Consider the following 21,027-nt stretch of genomic DNA (forward strand, 5'->3'; position numbering starts at 1 on the left):
ACACATCATAGAGGAGATCTCCTGACACCTTCTCCATCTACCTGATGATCCTGAGGAACATTGGGATCTTCTTGCTTACAGTCCTGTGGAAGAAGAGGACGGGGACATCTCTCTGGTGTTGTCCTCTTACTGGATAGATCTGGAGGAAACACATACAGGGATTGAATTCATTCTCTACATACAGATAATTATAGGCCGTGTGTATATAGTCCTATTACCTGGAGATGTGAGGGGCTGGGGAACCTCCATTATGACATTCTTGTACAGATCGCTGTGTCCTTCTAAATACTCCCACTCTTCCATGGAGAAATAGACAACGACATCCTGACACCTTATAGGAACCTGACACATACAATGATACCGTCATCCCCCGATCCCTTCATAGCGTTACTGTATAATGTCCCAGCATTCCCAGCAGTGTCACCTCTCCAGTCAGCAGCTCAGTCATCTTGTAGATGAGTTCTAGGATCTTCTGGTCATTGATGTCCTCATGGATCAGGGGGTGAGGTGGAGGCCCCGTGATTGGGCTCAGGGGTCTTCCCCATCCCTCAGACACAGGGTCCTGACAGCGATCACTAGAGGTCTTCCTCACCACTGTGTAATCCTGGTTATGGAGAGACACATGAATAAATCTCACTACAGACATTTCCAGAGTCCTCACCTCTCCAGTTCTGTCCTTCTGTTATTCCCATAGATAAGAATGATGTAATGTGAGGTCATCAGAATCTCTCACCTCTCCAGTGAGACGGAAGAGGATCTCTAGGGTGAGGTGCAATATCCTCTCCGCCATCTTGTCTCTGTCCATATCCATCCTTGATGGGTAAATCAGGAAAATTCTCTTTTGTAGAAGATCTTCACTGAGAGGATCCGATATTGTAGAGACCTGAATGAGAAGAAGATGATCCGATGTAACATCATAAGAATCCTGTGTAATAATACAATTACTGGAGATAATAAGAGAAACATATGAGGAGATTTATTATCTTACAGGGTTTAGTTTTCTTCCCTGACATCTACTAATAAAACCTATATATTTAGGCCACAGACAACAAGCAGCTTCCTCCTCGGAGTCGGCAGCTGAACACGTTCCTCATAGACTCATCTTCCATAACGCTAATTCTCGTCTCATTACCGACACTGGAATCGGCATTAGCAATACTGCAGGAGAGATTCATTACACGCGACATGAGAAATAACAACTTCATGATGAGGACGACATCTTCATCTTCTACTACGGCTCTAGAGACAGATTTGGCCAGAGTCGGTCACTGCCTCCATCCCCACCGGCCGTCTATATGAAGGTTTCCCGTCTTCCCCACACTGGAATCTTCTATCACGTTAGATCTCAGCTCTGAGTCACACACAGAAGTTTGAGGCTTTTAGAAAAGATTTTTTGTTTCCACAATCAACGCGGACAGAAATGATTGGATCCCAAAGTCTCCATGTACAGTGATTTATGGGGATTATTTCTGGCCTAAGACTTTCCTATATTACAAGAAAAACTCCAGAAAAAGCCGACATTAAAAAGTTTCTAATGAAAAATTGGCTCCAACAATTCTTGTAAAAAGAAAAACATAAAGCAGAAGACACGTTTTACTATTTTTTAACAAGTGAAACATTTTTTTTTTACAAATTAACTCCTTTTGGAACCATAACATAGATGTACACCGCAGGGACGGCACAGGAGCGGCTGCAACAAAAACCATGGCAGTTTAAAGGGAAGGTGCCATCAAAGCCGGATGTGGCGTTGGCGTGCTTTCCACTTGCCGGATGTGGTATTGGCGTGCGTTCCACTTGCCGGATGTGGCGTCGGCGTGCGTTCCACTTGCCGGATGTGGCGTCAGCATGCGTTCCACTTGCCAGATGTGGCGTCGGCGTGCGTTCCACTTGCCGGATGCGGCATTGGCGTGCGTTCCACATGTGGCATTGGCGTGCGTTCCACATGCCGCATGTGGCATTGGCGTGCGTTCCACATGCCGCATGTGGCATTGGCGTGCGTTCCACATGCCGCATGTGGCATTGGCGTGCGTTCCACATGCCGCATGTGGCATTGGCGTGCGTTCCACATGCCGCATGTGGCATTGGCGTGCGTTCCACATGCCGCATGTGGCATTGGCGTGCATTCCTCATGCCGCATGTGGCATTGGCGTGCATTCCTCATGCCGCATGTGGCATTGGCGTGCGTTCCTCATGCCGCATGTGGCATTGGCGTGCGTTACACATGCCGGAAATAAAAGGCTGTGGACCGCGCATCATCAAGCCAACTCGGTTGCATATTCTACTTCTATGTGGTTGAAGAAACCACAAGTTATTTTGGCGTGCGTTCCACTTACTGGAAACACTAGGTTGTGGAGTGCACGCCTCTGCCTCATGGGACACAATTAGTAGTCCGCCTTCATTTGAGTGTCGCAGATTTTTTCCTTGCGGCTCACGCACCTTTATGGCACCCTGGTGTGCGTTTCAACCACCGGAAGTACCATGGTATGTATTTCATACTCCCCTCCCCCCCCATTTAGCTCAGCACTATGGCACCTGACCTCCTATCACAAGGATAAGTCCCCTGATGACTCAGCTTGGAAGAAACGCATTGGGCCCTTCCATGGGGGTGTGCAGGGCTTGTTTAGCATAGGGGGAGCTGTGGACAGTCAGGGGGGAGTCTTGGGGATAGACTACTGTTAGCCCTTTAGGGTCTTGTAGGGAATTTTCTTCCCCTTGTCCTATATGGAGCATCCTGGACCCAGGATCTCCTTTTCCTCCCGCACCCCCTTCATGAATGGCTGAGCTTGTGCCTTTCCTCACTTATTGCTCTGGCATATTTCGGGTGGTAACTCTATTAATGTCATCCAGATTCCAGTCATTACTGTTATATGCAGCCAGAATCTGTCAGTCATTGTTTGCGGGGTTCTGTGGGATTCTCCCAGATCCATAACGTGAGATTCTGGGACTTGCTGGTTGCAGTTCGGCCATTGCAAGTGGGAATCATTCCTCCTGATCGGGCTGTGCTCCTCACGCCCCTTTATTTGTGACTTCACCGATACATTTATATTAATTCACTCTGGGGGACACAAAATTGTTTTTATCCTACTATCTTACTAAAGGTTATGTTTTATCTCCCGTCCACCACACTCCAGCGGTGATGGAAATATATACATTTCATACGGATCTCACTTGCATATATCCTTATATACTGATAGACACATTTTCATAGCTATCTTGAACCTTATAATCAATTGCTGAAAATGACCTACTAACCCCATGAGCCAGTCTGGAGAACCAGCATAGTCTCATGGTAGCATTGTCTTGTGATATATCAGCCAGCCATGGGAAAGGAGGAAGTTGGACCAGATGCACTAGCTGATATCGGAGGTTTGCTGACATTGCTAGACAATGCATAAGAGTAAATCATATGATGCTAAATCACCCTGTCGGACACTGCCATATAAGTTCATTTACTCAAATAGTCAATAGCATTAAAACACAAACCTTATGTTAATTGACTAACCACTCCTTTCTGTATGTAATGATAAAACCATATACGCGTATGTGCAATAAACCAGCAGAGTCCTGCTGGAAAGAGATACTGCTAACAAGGTGTTTAGGGTGTCTTTTCTGTTGAGCGCTCAATGAGACTCTGTTCTAATTAGGACAGGCCGCAGCACACAGAAATATAACTATCCAAATTTCCATATCATGTGGCGCAGAGACGCGGGGCTGTGGACGAAACGCACGGGGACCCTGCTGACCAGAGAGACGGAGGTGCCGACTAAGGCCTTGGCTCATGGGGACGGAGATTTGCGCAACTCCATAAGGTAAGAAAATCTGGTTATCTTACCAGAATGTCCCCTGTGCCCAGTCCGGGTCTGTACCTCTAGCCGGTCAGGTGTGGTCACCACCGCATTCCCAGGTAGTGTAAAAGTCCACACCCTTATCCAAACCCTGGGATAAGCCAAGGTGTCTGCTTTGGGTCCTGTTTGTGTCTAGATCCGGGATAGAGCTGGTGGAACGGTGATTGATTGTGCATGTGGTTGCTGGGAAACCGATATCTGAGATTCAACTTCCCCTGCTAAGTCCTCACAAATAAACCTGTACACAGGGAGGACAGGAGAAGCCTATCCAGGTATGGGTTGTGGGGGCTTAGAGAGATATCACTAGTCTAGTCTCCTATCAAGCTATCACATATACACCCATGCATCGGAAGGGACAGGAGTACCCAGATCGCCAGGCACGTGGTAGTGTTTAGCTTGGGGGAAATATCGCAAGCCAAATCACTTGACAGGTTGCCACCGATTCACCTGTACATCGGAAGGACAGGAGAGGCCAGCCAGGTACAGATGGTGGCAATTTTGTGGGAGTTATCACTGATTCCTGTTACCGGCGGGACAACCGGTACAGTGTGTTAACATTCCCGGGTGACCGAGCGTAGTACACCAAGTGTGATTGGCAGTTGTTGGTTACCAGAGCTGCTTGTGCTACGTGTCACTAAAGAGGGCCTCGATTTCTCCCCGGACGTCTATATGTGCATCAACGAAGATCTGAAGCAGAAAGTTTTTTTCCTTTCCTTTTACACTTCCTCTTTTGCCCGTAGGGTGCTTCTCTGATATTTTTCATATTGTCACATTTGTTCTGTACTCTGCTTTTCCCTTGTTTTATCTTGCATTTGGTGGAAGTTTTTTACTGTAGTGTGAGAGTTTTTGGGAATGCTGGGTTGTTGAATATATACCATTGTCTCAGTTTGCTCTTTTGTTTCCATTGTTCTCAGAAGATTTTACTGAGAGATGCAGGCAGAGGAAAGGGGAAGTGTGTGTATCCTCCATTTGTGCACGGACATTTTATTGCTGGAAGTTGTACTGAATTTTGGATTTTTGATTTCTTTTTGGAGGTGTTCTTTTCAAGTTTTACCAACTTCTTGATTATTCTTTGTTTTCTTTTTTCTCCATTTTTTGAGTTTTTATTAGTTTTCCATTTTCTTTTGAAGTTTTTATAAATATTTTGGTTTTTTTTTGCTTTTTTCTTTCCTTTTTAAGCAAGTTTAAAAAAAGGGTTGTGAAGTTTTTGAAGTTTTAATCACCTTTATCTTTGAAGTTTTTGGAATAGACATAGTAAGTGTTATTCAGAAAGTTAAGAATGTAGATTTACAGGGGCAGCTTTTAAGCTGCAGCATGGCATAATGCATTAAGAAAAAAGGGAAGTTAGTTAGTTGAGCTGAATTGAAGTCCGCGTTTTATAAAGTGGCAGCGGATTTACAGCATAGAAGTACTGAGAGTTAGGTGAACAGGAAAGGATTATTTTTACGTGTACAAGAGAGAAAAAAGTGTTTTCAGCGGAATTCTAAGCTGTGCCGTCTGTGAGGCACCCCGCTTCCCACTCCCCCCCCCCCCAGGGAGAAGGCACAAGTCCAAGCATGCCTTCTCTGACTGCAGAAAAGGGGAAGGAGTCCGCTGCTCCTTCCCTCTCCACTCCTCCCTCATCTATTTTTCCTCCTATATTTCCTCCTCCCTCATCTTTTCCCTCTGTCTTTCCTCCTCCTTCATCCCCCTCGTCTTCTCTCTCCCCTCTTCTTCTATCACCTTCCTCCTCTCCTCCCTCTTTTTTTTTTTCATCTCCCCACCTTTCCACTCTCTCCTCTACCCCTCCCTGCTCCTCACCCTCTCTCCCACCTCTCAGTTCATTGTCACCAGCTGGGCCAGTGCCAAATCCAGAAAATGAGGTGTCCTTATCTCCACAGGGCATCCTCTCTAAAGAGCCAGCTAGGATACCAGGAGAAGAAAGTGAAACACTCCCTACACGTAACACCACAGGTGCCCCCCCAATACAACAGCTAGCAGAAGGGAGGTGTGAGTCATCAGCGTTTGCAGCTGCTGGGTCTTACAATGAGGATCCTAAGTGCCAGGCAGACCTGCAACCTCAGAAGAGGGGAGCACCCACACAATGTCACAGTTTCTCCTCTGATGAATATGAAGAGGGGACAGCATACATGCTGCCCAGTACTAGGTGAAGAAACCCACAGACACCAAGTAGGCAGGGGCAGATAGAGCCAGAACTCTTACATTATGTGCCCTTCACCCCTAGTCAGGTGTTCAGTATTCTGAAAAATCTGCCAGACCCAGATATGGACCCCATGCCATTTTACTGAAGAATGCAGCAGAGCCAGCAAACATCTGCAATCTGGATTGATCTCTGGTCCATAATGGAATTAAAAGCAGGTGAAACACTCTGGCCAATCATGAAGGAACACTTCAAGCTTCCATCAGAATTAGATGTGCACTCCTGCCAGTCAGGATCAAAGCTAATTGAGCAGCTCAGAGAGTAGGCCAAAGCCAGACAAGCACTCAGCCTACATAACATGAGCCAGGCCGAGACAGAGTCTGTAGACAAGTTTCATGGCAGAGTGAGGCAAGTATTCCAAGACTTAGGCTTCACTATTCATGGTCAGATACACAAACAAATGTTGGCAGAGGCCTTTAGGCATGGACTAAGAGAACCAATCAAGAAGCTGCTGATAGTGACCAGGCCTGAGTACAGGTCAATAGCCGTAGATGCCCTGCTCGCAGTAGCCAGAAGAATTCAGTCCCACCCAGGAGTGCGGAAGACAGCCCCTCCTATGGTGGCCACCGATGTGGAAGAGCACCCACCCTGCAGGGACGGGAGACCCATCAGGTGTTACAACTGTGGCAACCTTGGTCATTTCCGGAACCAGTGCACAGCACCCCGGCAGCCCAGGACATCACGCAGGGGAATAGGCCAAGCAAGAAACACAGGAAACAGTGAAGAACCCTGTCTATAGGACAGAGGCAAGCCAGGTCCGCAAGACATCACGCCCCTGACATGTAAAATTCCATCAGCGGACCCAATACCTCAAATCTCCGGGGGTTGTCATATCTTTCCTTGTGGACACTGGTGTAGTCAGAAGTGTGATGAGGCATGTGGAACTCCCCAACCCCTCCTGCCTATCAGAACACTGTGTCTTGTGTGGGGATTGAAGGTCAAGTCAGACATTCCCAGCTTAGGGCCCCGTCACACATAGCGACTCACCAGCGATCCTGACAACGATATCACCTTGTCAGGATCGCTGGTGTGTCGCTACATGATCGCTGGTGAGCTGTCAAACAGGCAGCTTCACCAGCGATCAGTACCAGTGACACGCGGGTAACAAGCGACGCACGTCGCTTAGTTACCCGCATTGTATCTTAATTACCAGCGTGCTGATGCAGAGAGCTGGTAACCAAGGTACACATCGGGTTTCTAAGGGGCGCGCTCCCCTTAGAAACCCGATGTGTACCTTGGTTACCAGCTCCAGCTCGCTGGTCTCCCGCCTGTCACACGCAGCGATGCGTGCTGGCCAGCGGGAGACCAGCGACCCCAAAAATGTACAGATGTTTCAACAACGATCAGCGATACCCGGCAGGGGGGCCAGTCGCTGATAGCTGTCACACACAACGATCTCGCTGGTGAGATCGCTGTTGCGTCACAAAAAATCGCTATGTGTGATGGGGGCTTTACAAGCCCCTGAGCGTGTGGACACAGCCAGGACACTCCATCCTGTTTCAGTTTATGGTGGAGAGCAGCCCACCCCACCGGATGAGAGACATTGGCATGACATTTTCTCCACCTCTGACCCAAGAAGAATCAATCATGCTGGTGGCCCTACAAGAGCCTTGAACCGGTGCAAGCCTACTCAAGGAGGTGCTGGATATAGTACCCAATAGCCTGTGGCCCAAGGGAGACTTCAAGTTGCGCCAGGGTGGGTGTCACTCAAGTTTGGAACCCCGCACCCTCACAATGCCCAGCATCCCCTGTCCACCACCCAGAGTCAAACTGTCTCTGACCAACTGGAGGTCTGAGTGGAATGGCTGTTCAACAAACGGCCGAAGAACTTGGGTATGGGCCAGGAAATTTTCAACCCAAAGGGACCTTACACGCTTCGTGAAATGGCTGCACTGCTTCCGGCTCCAGAGGATCATCTTGGACAAGATTCTGAAGGTGCTCCCTGAAGTTTATCCAGGCCCTGGACCAGAAGAAGGCCACTCAGCTCCTCAAACTGGTTAACAAATGCTGACCTGAGATCAAGCTAGGTGAAAGGAACGGCTGCTTGCTGTTAAAGAATGTGAAAAATGAGGATGAATGAACTCCTGGAGATCAACATCCAACACTGCGGAGACACCATCACATGTTTCTCAATGCAGTGATTCTAGAGCAATGCCCCCCCCATCCCTTATGGGAAATATGTAAAAACATGCAAAACACAAGCCGTGGAGACACCATCACATGTTTCTCAACGCAAGCAATGACTAGCCAGGTCTTTCCCCGGGAAGGAACAACCACGGGAAGGGAAGTCTCCAATGAAGGAAACCACCTATGCCAAAACATGGTATCCATCCACAGACAGCTGTTTCGGGGTATTGCCCCTCATCAGTGTGGAGTAGGAAAATGGCCAGTAGAAGCAATGTCTAGAGGCATAGGTGGTTTCCTTCATTGGAGACTGCCCTTCCTGTGGTTGTTCCTTCCTGGGGAAAGACCTGGCTAGTCATTGCTTGCGTTGAGAAACATGTGATGGTGTCTCCACGGCTTGTGTTTTGGCTGGTAAAGAAGACGTCCCAGCAAAAAGACCCCCTGTGATCAGAGCAGGAGTTACCACAATGACCGCCTTGGTGGAGAGCAATAAAGCTCAGCTGAACGTCATCTCTGATGAAGAGGACCCCAGTAAACGGCTTGTTTCCCTGCCGGCTCTGTGCCAGAAGATGGTAGTCCCTCACAGAATTGTGAAGAGCAAGGCCAGATTGAGCCACCTCGTCCATAGGAATCATCGTGCAGTCCCAGCTTTTCCCAATCAGGAGGAAACCTGTGAAAGGAGAAGCAGCCAGGTTCAGAATGGTGCATGACTTGAGGGCTGTGAACAAAACAACCATGTTTGAAACCCCAGTTGTGCCAGATCTGCACACTCTGCTGTCAAACATGCCAGTCACAGCAACAGTGCTCACAGTGATGGATCTGTCCAATGCTTCCTTCAATGTTCACCTGGACGACCTGAAAACGCACAAGGGGGGTGCAGAACACATGGACAGTGATGCCCAAGAGGGCCCAGAACAGCCTTTCACAGCTCACCAAAGCATTGTCCTCCATCCTCGTCAACTGGATTGCAGAACATGCATAAGTCATCGACATCTCTACCTGCACAGCCCTTTCCTCATCTCCTCTACTCTACCTGGTGGAGCAGCAACGCAAGTTCTGGAAAAACAGAGTCCAGGTGTCAAAAGCAAGTTACGTTCCTGAAGACACCGTATTGCCCGCCAGACAAACCGCTTGACAGATGACCGGAAGACCGCTGGCCTTCCTTGGTCTAGTCTCGTACTGCAGAACTTGGATCCCTGGTGCTCCAGTCTTAATGCAGCCTCTGTACAATTGCATCAACGCATTGCAGCCTTCATCTCGTACAGGAAACTGAAAGACTCCATAGTCTCTGCGCCAGCTCCAGGCCTCCCTGACTACGAGAAGCCATTCCATCTTTACCGAATGGAAAAAGAAGGTCATGCCACTGGCGTCTTAAAACAGACCCACAGAGGAAAACCAGAGGCCTCTAGACTACCTCTCCGCTGGCCTGGATCCAGTTGCAAGGGGGGGTGGCCCTCCTGCATGAAAACAATATTTGCAGCACACGCCCTCCTGGACAAGGCTGCTGATGTCATTATTGGACAACCAATGGAGATTCTCTCCCCACCACTCTTCAGTGCTCTCAGCCGTTGCCTGACTCTACTCCCACGGGGGGGATGCAGATACATCTTCCACCGCCATTCTACTCCCACTCACAAGAGGGGGATGCAGATACGGACTCTTCAGAGAAAAATCTGCAGGATACCATAGATCTGCAGTAACCAGCAATCAAGACATCCTATGGTCCAGAAGTTTGTCAGTCCAAGAAGCAGAACTGATAGCGCTGACGAAAGTACTCGCATGGCATGGCACACGACTTCGGACCCATCTGGGCTGCAAGAGACTTCATCATAGCAAGCGGGTCAACCGTGAAGCATCATGGAGCCATCAGGGACCTGCTGGATGCTCTTCAACTTCTAAAAGTGGTGGCAGTGTTAAAGGTCAAGGCACACGGAAAACTGAAAACAGTAGAGGCATGGGGTATCGACATGGCAGACGTGGCAGCCAAAGGAAGACCATTTGGAAAAGTGGGAGAGGTCATAGAGCCGGACGGCAACTACATAACGACTGAAGACGAGAAAGCCTGACAAAAAATGACGTCCTGGGATCTGTTCAAGAAGTAGTAGGACCAGACCCCAAAGGAGGAGAAGGAAAGCTGGATGCTGAAGGGCAAAAGCACTGAACTCCAAAACCCTGTCTACCTCAAACGTCTACCTCAAGGCACACCCACACTACCTCAAAGTATGTACCCTATGGTGGTTCAATGGATACATGGCCCCCACACAGAATTGAAGACACAGATGAATGACCTGATTGATCTGGACTCCCACCTTAACAGCCAAATTTCCAGCAGATGTCTAGCACCCAACAAATGCAACATTGGGCGAGTGGAAAAAGTTCTCCCACATCATCTGGCCTGAAGCTTTCCCAGTAAGGAACCAGTTGGTGAAGACTACTGCAAAGAAGCTACTCTAAAAAATAGTGTGTAGATATGGGGTTCCAGAAGTGATAGCAAGTGATCAGGGACCCACATTCACAGCAAACCTGACACAAGAGATCTGATCAGCAGTAGGGTCAGACTTAGGCCTACACACTTCCCACCATCCCCCACCATAGACTAAGTGGGACACTTAAGAGCAGCATGCTAAAAAATTGCCCAAGAGACAAACCATGGCATTAGACACTCCCATAGGCTCAGTAAAAGCTGTCACCAATATTAAATTTTATTTTGGTCTAAACTCAGGTTAGGGGTATTCTTCCCAGCAGTTGACTATGCAATGTGATACTTTGCTTGTGTAATTGAATTTATCAAGACTCTTGCTAATGTCCATTCTCGAGTTTCTTCTTTATGGCCAGGTCCAGATTTGGTGCCTGGTATGCACGCCCTGAAGTCAGGAGACTAAGTGTTGGTTGAAAAAGTTTGTAAGGAGAGCACTCAATTCCAGATTTGATGGCGCTTCTCCAAGTGCTGACGCCACCAACCTGGAGGAAGAACCCCCACCTGGATCCACGCATCGCATTGCAAGAAAGCTCTCATACCAAGAGATACACCTGAATCGTAGAATCGTAGAGTTGGAAGGGACCTCCTGGGCCATCTGGTCCAACCCCCTGCTCAAAGCAGGATTCGCTAAATCATCCCAGTCAGATGTTTGTCCAGCCTCTGTTTGAAGACTTCCATTGAAGGAGAACTCACCACTTCTCGTGGCAGCCTGTTCCACTCATTGATCACTCTGTCAAAAAGTTTTTTCTAATATCTAATCTGTGTCTCCTCCCATTCAGTTTCATCCCATTGATTCTAGTCTTTCCTTGTGCAAATGAGAAAAAAGTTGATCCTTCTACAATGTGACAGCCCTTTAGATATTTGTAGACAGCTATTAAGTCTCCTCTCAGTCTTCTCTTTTGCAAACTAAACATTCCCAAATCCTGCAAACTTTCCTCATAAGACAGGGTTTTCAGACCGGTCACCATTCTGGTCGCTCTTTTCTGAACTTGCTCCAGTTTGTTGATGTCTTTTTTAAAATGTGGTGCCCAAAACTGGACACAATATTCCAGATGAGGTCTGACCAAAGAGGAGTAGAGGGAAATAATGACTTCACATGATCTAGACTGTATGCTTCTGTTAATACATCCTAGAATTGCATTTGCCTTTTTTTGCTGCTGCATCACACTGTTGACTCATATTCAGTCTGTGATCTATTAGTATACCCAAGTCTTTTTCACATGTGCTGTTGCTTAGCCCTATTCCTCTCATTCTGTATTTGCTTTTTTCATTTTTATTGCCCAGATGTAGTACTTTGCATTTCTCCCTGTTAAAAACCATTCTGTTAGTTGCTGCCCACTTCTCCAGTTTATTTAAATCTTTTTGAATCCTCTCTCTCTCTTCTCTAGTATTAGCTATCCCTCCTAGCTTTGTGTCATCAGCAAATTTAATCAGTTTACCCTCAATTCCTTCATCTAAATCGTTGATAAAGATGTTGAACAATACAGGTCCCAGGACAGAGCCCTGTGGTACCCCACTTGAGACATTCTTCCGATGTGCAACCATTTACGACCACTCTTCGGGTCCGATCACTAAGCCAGTTATGAATCCACCTAACAGTTGCCTTGTCCATTCCATACTTAGTCATTTTTTCAATAAGGATTGTATGAGAGACTTTGTCAAATGCTTTGCTGAAGTCAAGATATACTATATCTACAGCATTTCCTTGATCCAACCCAACCTGAGCTGGAATGATGCTGTGGAAGCCCTACCTGACTGAATAAATTACCTACCCGCTAGAGAATACACACCACTGACTGCATAGACTGCTGACTAAGAGACTTTGATTACAATGCAATGAACCCCCGCTAGGGACAGACCTCCTGACCGCCCATTTGCAAAAGTCTGTATGGAGGGGGGGGCGTATGCATCAGGCATGCGTCAACCCACTGGCAGCATAAAAGAGTTGCAGCGCTTGTGAAAGGAGCAGGATTCTTATAAGGAGGGATTGTGATGGAAAAATATGCATTTCATATAGATCTCACTTGCATATCTATATATATATATATACACACACACACACACAACAGCTCCGGCTCTGCCCCCGTCCGCCACGCACCAGCTCCGGCTCTGCCCCCGTCCGCCACGCATCAGCTCCGGCTCTGCCCCCGTCCGCCACGCATCAGCTCCGGCTCTGCCCCCGTCCGCCACGCATCAGCTCCGGCTCTGCCCCCGTCCGCCACGCACCAGCTCCGCCCCGCCCCAGCTCCGCCCCAGCTCCGGCTCTGCCCCCGTCCGCCACGCACCAGCTCCGCCCCAGCTCCGGCTCCGCCCCCGTCCGCCACGCACCAGCTCCGGCTCCGCCCCCGTACGCCACGCACCAGCTCCGGCCCCGCCCCCGTACGCCACGCACCAGCTCCGGCCCCGTACGCCACGCACCAGCTCCGGCTCCGCCCCCGTCCGCCACGCACAAGCTCCGGCTCCGCCCCCGTCCGCCACCCACCAGCTCCGGCTCCGCCCCCGTCCGCCACCCACCAGCTCCGGCTCCGCCCCCGTCCGCCACCCACCAGCTCCGGCTCCGCCCCCGTCCGCCACCCACCAGCTCCGGCTCCGCCCCCGTCCGCCACCCACCAGCACCGGCTCCGCCCCCGTCCGCCACCCACCAGCACCGGCTCCGCCCCCGTCCGCCACCCACCAGCACCGGCTCCGCCCCCGTCCGCCACGCACCGGCTCCGCCCCCGTCCGCCACCCACCAGCTCCGGCTCCGCCCCCGTCCGCCACCCACCAGCACCGGCTCCGCCCCCGTCCGCCACCCACCAGCACCGGCTCCGCTCCCGTCCGCCACGCACCAGCTCCGCCCCGTCCGCCACGCACCAGCTCCGGCTCCGCCCCCGTCCGCCACGCACCAGCTCCGGCTCCGCCCCCGTCCGCCACGCACCAGCTCCGCCCCCGTCCGCCACGCACCAGCTCCGGCTCCGCCCCCGTCCACCACGCACCAGCTCCGGCTCCGCCCCCCACGCACCAGCTCCGGCTCCGCCCCCGTCCACCACGCACCAGCTCTGCCCCCGCCCGCCACGCACCAGCTCCGCCTCTGCCCCCGTCCGCCACGCACCAGCTGCGGCTCCGCCCCCGTCCGCCACGCACCAGCTCCGGCTCCGCCCCCATCCACCACGCACCAGCTCCGGCTCCGCCCTCATCCGCCACGCACCAGCTCTGCCCCCGCCCGCCACGCACCAGCTCCGGCTCCGCCCCCGTCCGCCACGCACCAGCTCCGGCTCTGCCCCCGTCCGCCACGCACCAGCTCCGGCTCCGCCCCCATCCACCACGCACCAGCTCCGGCTCCGCCCTCATCCGCCACGCACCAGCTCTGCCCCCGCCCGCCACGCACCAGCTCCGGCTCCGCCCCCGTCCGCCACGCACCAGCTCCGGCTCTGCCCCCGTCCGCCACGCACCAGCTCCGCCCCCGTCCGCCACGCACCAGCTCCGGCTCTGCCCCCGTCCGCCACGCACCAGCTCCGGCTCCGCCCCCGTCCGCCACGCACCAGCTCCGGCTCTGCCCCCGTCCGCCACGCACCAGCTCCGCCCCCGTCTGCCACGCACCAGCTCCGGCTCTGCCCCCGTCCGCCACACTCTCTCCCCCCTCCACACACCGTCTCCCTTCTGTCCTCTGCGGGGTGTCGGCCGCTCCCTCCTCCGGGCTCCTGTGCTGCGCGCTCTCCACACTGCTCTCCTGTGGCTCCACAAGATCGATGATCTGTGATACCGGAAGTGAGCCGCTTCTACTTCCGGTTACAGCTGTTAAAAAAAAAAGGTAGAGGCTAAATCCAAGTCGGCTTGGAGTTGTGCTGACGTCATGCCCATGTGACCAGAAGGGGCGGGGCCTCCTCCTCCATGGAGCAGAGCAGCAGACAGGAACCTGCCGGTGTCATGGCAGGTAAGTGGATGTTCATGCACGAGCTGGGAGGGGGTGATGTTGCTTGCATGGGGCTGCATGCTGGAGGGGGGTCTGCCTGGGGAGAAAGAGGTGATGTTGTTTGCATGGGGCTGCGTGTGCTTGCTGAAGGGGGGGTCCGCCTCGGGAGAAGGGGGTGATGCTTGCATGGGGCTGCATGTGCATGCTTGAGGGGGTCTGCCTGGTGAGAAGGGGGTGATGTTGCTGGAGGACGGTTCTGCCTGGGGAGAAGGGGGTGATGTTGCTTGCATGGGGCTGCGTGTGCATGCTGGAGGGGGGGTCTGCCTGGGGAGAAGGGGGTGATGCTGCTTGCATGGGGCTGCGTGCGCATGCTGGAGGGGGGTCTGCCTGGGGAGAAGGGGGTGATGTTGCTTGCATGAGGCTGCATGTGCATGCTGGAGGGGGGTCTGCCTGGGGAGAAGGGGGTGATGTTGCTTTCATGGGGCTGCATGTGCATGCTGGAGGGGGGTCTGCCTGGGGAGAAGGGGTTGATGTTGGTTGCATGGGGCTGCATGTGCATGCTGGAGGGGGGGTCTGCCTGGGGAGGTGGTGATGTTGCTTGCATGGGGCTGGATGCTGGAGGGGGGGTCTGCCTGGGGAGAAGGGGGTGATGTTGCTTGCATGGGGCTGCATGCGCATGCTGGAGGGGGGGTATGCCTGGGGAGAAGGGGGTGATGTTGCTTGCATGGAGCTGCGTGTGCATGCTGAAGGGGGGGGGTCCGCCTCGGGAGAAGGGGGTAATGTTGCTTGCATGGGGCTGCATGTTCATGCTGGAGAGGGAGGTCTGCCTGGGGTGAAGGGGGTGATGTTGGTTGCATGGGGGTGAATGCTGGAGGGGGGTCTGCCTGGGGAGCAGGGGGTGATGCTTGCATGGGGCTGCATGTGCATGCTTGAGGGGGTCTGCCTGGTGAGAAGGGGGTGATGTTGCTGGAGGACGGTTCTGCCTGGGGAGAAGGGGGTGATGTTGCTTGCATGGGGCTGCATTCTGGAGGTGGGTCTGCCTGGGGAGAAGGGGTTGATGTTGGTTGCATGGGGCTGCATGTGCATGCTGGAGGGGGGGTCTGCCTGGGGAGGTGGTGATGTTGCTTGCATGGGGCTGGATGCTGGAGGGGGGGTCTGCCTGGGGAGAAGGGGGTGATGTTGCTTGCATGGGGCTGCATGCGCATGCTGGAGGGGGGTCTACCTGGGGAGAAGGGGGTAATATTGCTTGCATGGGACTGCGTGCTAGGAGTCTACCTAGGTAAGGAAGTGCGCTGCCCCTCTCCCTGCCGGGGGCGCTGTCACTGTAACCAAGGTCGCACCTTTAAAAGATTCTGTAATGCTGTAGATAAGCCCCGGATGTAACCTGAAAGATAAGAAAAACAAGTTATATTATACTCACCGGGGGCGGTTAGTGTCGCTGTCCAGTCCGGGTCCTCCCATCTTCATGTGATGACGTTCCCCTTCTTCCCCCTGTTGAGGGCAGAGTAAATTACTGCAGTGCGCAGGCGCTGGGAAAGGTCAGAGAGGGCCTGCGCTGCTGCAGCAGTAAGAAGGAGGACGGCATCACATGAAGATGGGAGGACCCGGACCGAACCGCAACACCCATCGGACCGGATCCCGGGGTGAGTATAATCTGACTCTTTTTTTCTTATCTTTCAGGTTACATCCGGGGCTCATCTACAGCATTACAGAATGCATTACAGAATGTTGTAGATAAGCCCCTGATGGCGGTGGCCGCAGCTTATTGGCCAAAAATGGGAGCACAGATTCCCTTTAAAGCTAGGGCCCCCCTGTTTTGGTAACTGTGACGTGGTAGTGGGCTTCATACAGGCTTATCAGAATGTAAAGTAATAACCTCATGTTCAGTTTGTACATTGTTGCTGATGGGCATTAGATCACGGTGTGAATATTGGGAGGGGCGGCTGTGGCTTTTTGTACAATTTAGGCAGGATTTTTCTTACATAAATTTCTTTGTTTTCTTCTAGGTGTTGTGGGTTTCCTCTGTCTTTTTTCACCGTGCCCTCCACAGTAGTGACCTCTTTAGATGGCAATTTATCATTTGCCATATCTCCACCAAGTGGAGTGCTGGTGCCTCCACCATCCGTGTTCTGCCAAAATTGGTGTGACCCAGCACCCCTCCGATGTCAGATAGATGAGTCTAAGATCTCCGAAGTTCCCGTCCCCTCTTTCCACTTCTCGTGGCTTGCTAGGGTTGGTCCTGTGGGGGTCTACCACCTTTTCATTTCCTTTGTCCAATATTTATTTCTCACCTTTACCTTATCTGCTGTACGTACTGTCATGCTTCTCTCTATTTTTTCGGGGCTTTGTTTTATGGGTTTTTTTGGGGTCATCCTAGGACTTGTTATATATGGCACAGGGCCCACCTAGGTCCCTGATAAAATTTGGTCACCAAGGAGGATAGCAGGCCCAGGCTAAGCCACAGAAAACCAGAGAGGTTGGTAACTTAGCGGATGCAAACCCCTGATCCTGTCCACACAACTAGCAGTAGCCGTGGAGCATACCTACGATGATCCTAGACGCCTCGGCACAGCCGGAGAGCTAACTAAGCCTAACGCAAGAAAGGGGAAATCTAAACTGCCCCAGAGAAGACCTCAAAGGAATAGCTAGCCCCCAAACATATACTGTCGGTGAGACAAGATGAAAACACAAACGCAGGCAGAAAAATAGACTGAGCAAACGATGGGGCCCACACTGACCAGACAGGACAGGAAAGGAAAGACACTGTCTGCAATCACGCAAAAAACCCTGCAAAAATCCAACACGTCTGATGCACAAAAACACTGAAGTCGCACAACGTCGCCCCCACTAGATCAGCACTCTGGTATATTCTGAAAGCAAAGCAAAAAGAGACCAATATAAAAGGGGACAAAACAAACTGGCACGTGCAGTAACATATGGGCGGTGATACAGCCCCAGGCAGAGCTAGCTGACCCGCATAAAGCAGAGATAAACAAAACCAGATCAAATGCAAACAGAATAGCAAATGAACCACTTAGCTGAACATGCAGGGAAAGAGAGGAGACATCAGACCTCAGGAGGCACAGGAAGAAAATCACCAGCAGGGATAGGAGTCAGCTGTCTTAAATCCTAATCAGAAACCCCAGATCTCCAATCGTCTTCCTCATTATCAGGTGGCAAGCCTCTGTCAATCAGATCAGCTCCACTACCTCCAATAACCACCAGAGGGAGCCCAGAAAGAGAACTCTCAATCTGACCCGCTCCACTATCTTCAGTAATCACCAGAGAGAGAATTCACAACAGTACCCCCCCCTTGAGGAGGAGTCACCGAACCCTCAACCACGCCACCAGGCCGGTAAGGATGGGCCCGGTGAAAAGCACGAACCAATCTTTCGGCATGAATGTCAGAAGCAGAGACCCAAGAATTATCCTCCTGGCCATAACCCTTCCATTTGACCAGGTACTGGAGTCTCCGTCTAGCAAACGAGAATCCAATATTTTCTCTACCTCATACTCCAAATTACCTTTAACCAATACAGGGTCAGGAGGTGCTTCCATTGGAACTACTGGCTCTACAAACCTTTTCAACAAGGATTTATGGAACACGTTATGAATCTTAAACGTAACTGGAAGAGCCAAACGGGATTAAGGATTTCCAAAATCTTATAAGGTCCAATGAATCTTGATTTGGATTTTGGAGACGCAACCTTCATAGGAATATTCTTTGAAGACAACCAAACCATATCACCCACTTTAAACCTGGGACCAATGGTCCTATGCCGGTTGGAAAACTGTTGGCATTTTTCTTGAGAGTGGGACAACTTATCCACCACTTGGTCCAAAATCTGCTGCATTCTCTCTACCACAGAATCCACACTTGGCCGAAGATTCCACCTGCCCTGAAGAAAATCGAGGATGAAACCCAAAGTTACAGAAAAAGGGCGACATCAAAGTGGCAGAACTAGCCCTATTGTTTAGCGCAAATTTGGCCAAGGGCAAAACTGAGACCCAGTCATCCTGATCAGCAGATAGGAAACATCTCAAATAGGATTCTAAAGTCTGGTTTGTTCTCTCAGTTTGCCCATTGGTCTGAGGATAAAATGCAGAGGAGAAAGATAACTGAATTCCCAGTTTGGAACAAAAAGCTCTCCAAAATCTGGAAACAAACTGGACTCCTCTGTCCGACACAATGTTCTCAGAAATCCCGTGCAACCAAACCCACCTGTTGTAAAAACAAGGGCACCAACTCAGAAGAAGATGGCAACTTTGGGAGTGGTACAAGATGGACCATCTTAGAAAATCTATCACAGATGACCCAGATAACAGTCATTCTTTGAGAGACAGGAAGATTAGAAATAAAATCCATTGAGGTATGAGTCCATGGCCTCCTGGGCACCGGCAGGGGCATCAACAACCCATTAGAACGAGAACAGGGCTTGGACCAAGAACTAGTCCCACAGGACTGCACAAAAATTCCTGACATCACGAGATAAGGCAGGTCACCAAAAAGACCGACTCACCAAATCTCTGGTACCAAAAATACCTGGATGACCAGCCAATGCGGAGAAATGAATTTCAGACATTACGCTTTTCCTCCACAGGTCAGGAACATACAATTTCCCCATAGAGCAACGTTCAGGTTTGTCCTCCTGAAATTCCTCCAGGGCACGTCTCAAATCGGGTGAGATGGCGGAAAGAACTACACCCTCATTTAGAATGGTAGTAGGCTTGGTCACATCAAAAGAATCTGCAAAGAAACTCCTAGAAAGGTCGTCCGCCTTAACATTCATAGTGCCTGGAAGAAAAGAGACCACAAAATTAAACCGCGTGAAAAACAAGGCCCACCTAGCCTGTCTAGGATTCAAGTGTTTGGCTGATTCAAGATAAATCAAATTCTTGTGGTCAGTGAGGACCACAACTTGATGTCTCGCTCCCTCCACCCAATGTCTCCACTCTTGAAATGCCCATTTCATGGCCAACAATTCCCGATTCCCCACGTCATAGTTATGTTCAGATGGGGAGAATTTTTGAGAAAAGAAGGCACAGGGATTCATCTTAGAACTCACCGGATCTCTTTGGGACAAAACGGCTCCTGCACCAATCTCAGAAGCATCTACCTCCACCTGAAATGGGAGTGAGGCATCAGGTTGCCGTAGAACCGGAGCCGAAGTGAATCTCCGCTTAAGCTTCTGAAATGCCAAAACTGCCTCTGGAGACCAATTCACCACATCAGCGCCCTTTTTGGTCAAATCAGTCAGTGGTTTAACAATACCAGAAAAAATACTTATAAATTTACTGTAGAAATTAGCAAAACCCAAAAACTTCAGGAGAGCCTTCAAAGAAGTAGGCTGAACCCAATCATAAATGGCCTGTATCTTGGCCGGGTCCATTTCAATAGCCGACGGGTACAAAATGAATCCCAAAAATGAAATCCTCTGTACACCAAAGAGGCACTTCGATCCCTTAACATACAGAGAATTTTCCCTCAAAACCGGAACACCATCAGGTCATGTTCCACATGAGAATCCCAATCACTGGAAAAGATCAAAATATCATCCAGACAAATGATCAAAAACTTATCCACAAGGTCCCGGAATATATCGTTCATAAAAGACTGGAAGACAGAAGTGGCATTAGCCTAAAAGCATCACCAGGTACTCAAAATGTCCCTCCTGAGTATTAAATGCTGTCTTCCATTCATCCCCGTGTTTTATGCGAATAAGATTATACGCCCCCCTGAGGTCAAGCTTGGCAAACCAACAGGCACTTTAACTCTGGAAAATAAATCAGAAATCAGGGGTAACGGGTACTGATATTTAACAGTGATTTTGTTAAGGGAATGATAGTCCATACATGGCCTTAGTGAACCATCTTTCTTGGCCACAAAAAAAAGCCAGCACCTAAAGGTGAAGAGGATGGTCTAATATGACCATTCTCCAACGACTCCTTGATATAGGATCGCATAGCATAATGTTCGGGTACCGATAAGTTGAAAAGCCGACCTTTGGGAAATTTACGCCCGGGCATTAACTCAATTGCACAGTCATAACTCCTGTGAGGAGGCAAACACGCAGACTTACTCTCACTGAATACATCAGAAAAATCAGCCAAATAGGAATATCATGAGACTGGGGAGAGCTGGAGAAAACAGGAGTGTCACTAAGAACACATTGACAACCCCAACTCACCACAGACACAGATTTCCAATGTAAAACAGGATTATGAGTTTGCAACCAAGGGAAACCCAGAACAATAGTATCATGCAAATTGTGCAACACCAAAAATTTACAATTTTCTTGGTGGTCTGGGACGACCCACATTATCACCTGGGTCCAAAACTGGGGTTTATTCTCCGCCAAAGGAGTAGCATCAATACCCCTCAAAGGGATAGGAGTCCACAGGGGTATCATGGGAAAACCACAACGTTTAGCAAAGTCTAAATCCAGCAGATTCAAAGCTGCTCCTGAATCTACAAAAGCCTTAGCGG

At 50.5% G+C, this 21,027-nt stretch overlaps 1 pseudogene; it reads right to left on the reverse strand.

The window, feature by feature from the left end:
- Positions 1–14,436, reverse strand: part of LOC141073986 (uncharacterized) — a 74,554-nt pseudogene extending 60,118 nt beyond the window's left edge.
- Between the last annotated feature and the right edge of the window lie 6,591 nt (positions 14,437–21,027).

Source organism: Dendrobates tinctorius, unplaced genomic scaffold, assembly GCF_039654945.1.
Source record: "Dendrobates tinctorius isolate UK_male_01 unplaced genomic scaffold, ASM3965494v1 ptg000321l, whole genome shotgun sequence".
Taxonomy (NCBI): Eukaryota; Metazoa; Chordata; class Amphibia; order Anura; family Dendrobatidae; genus Dendrobates; species Dendrobates tinctorius.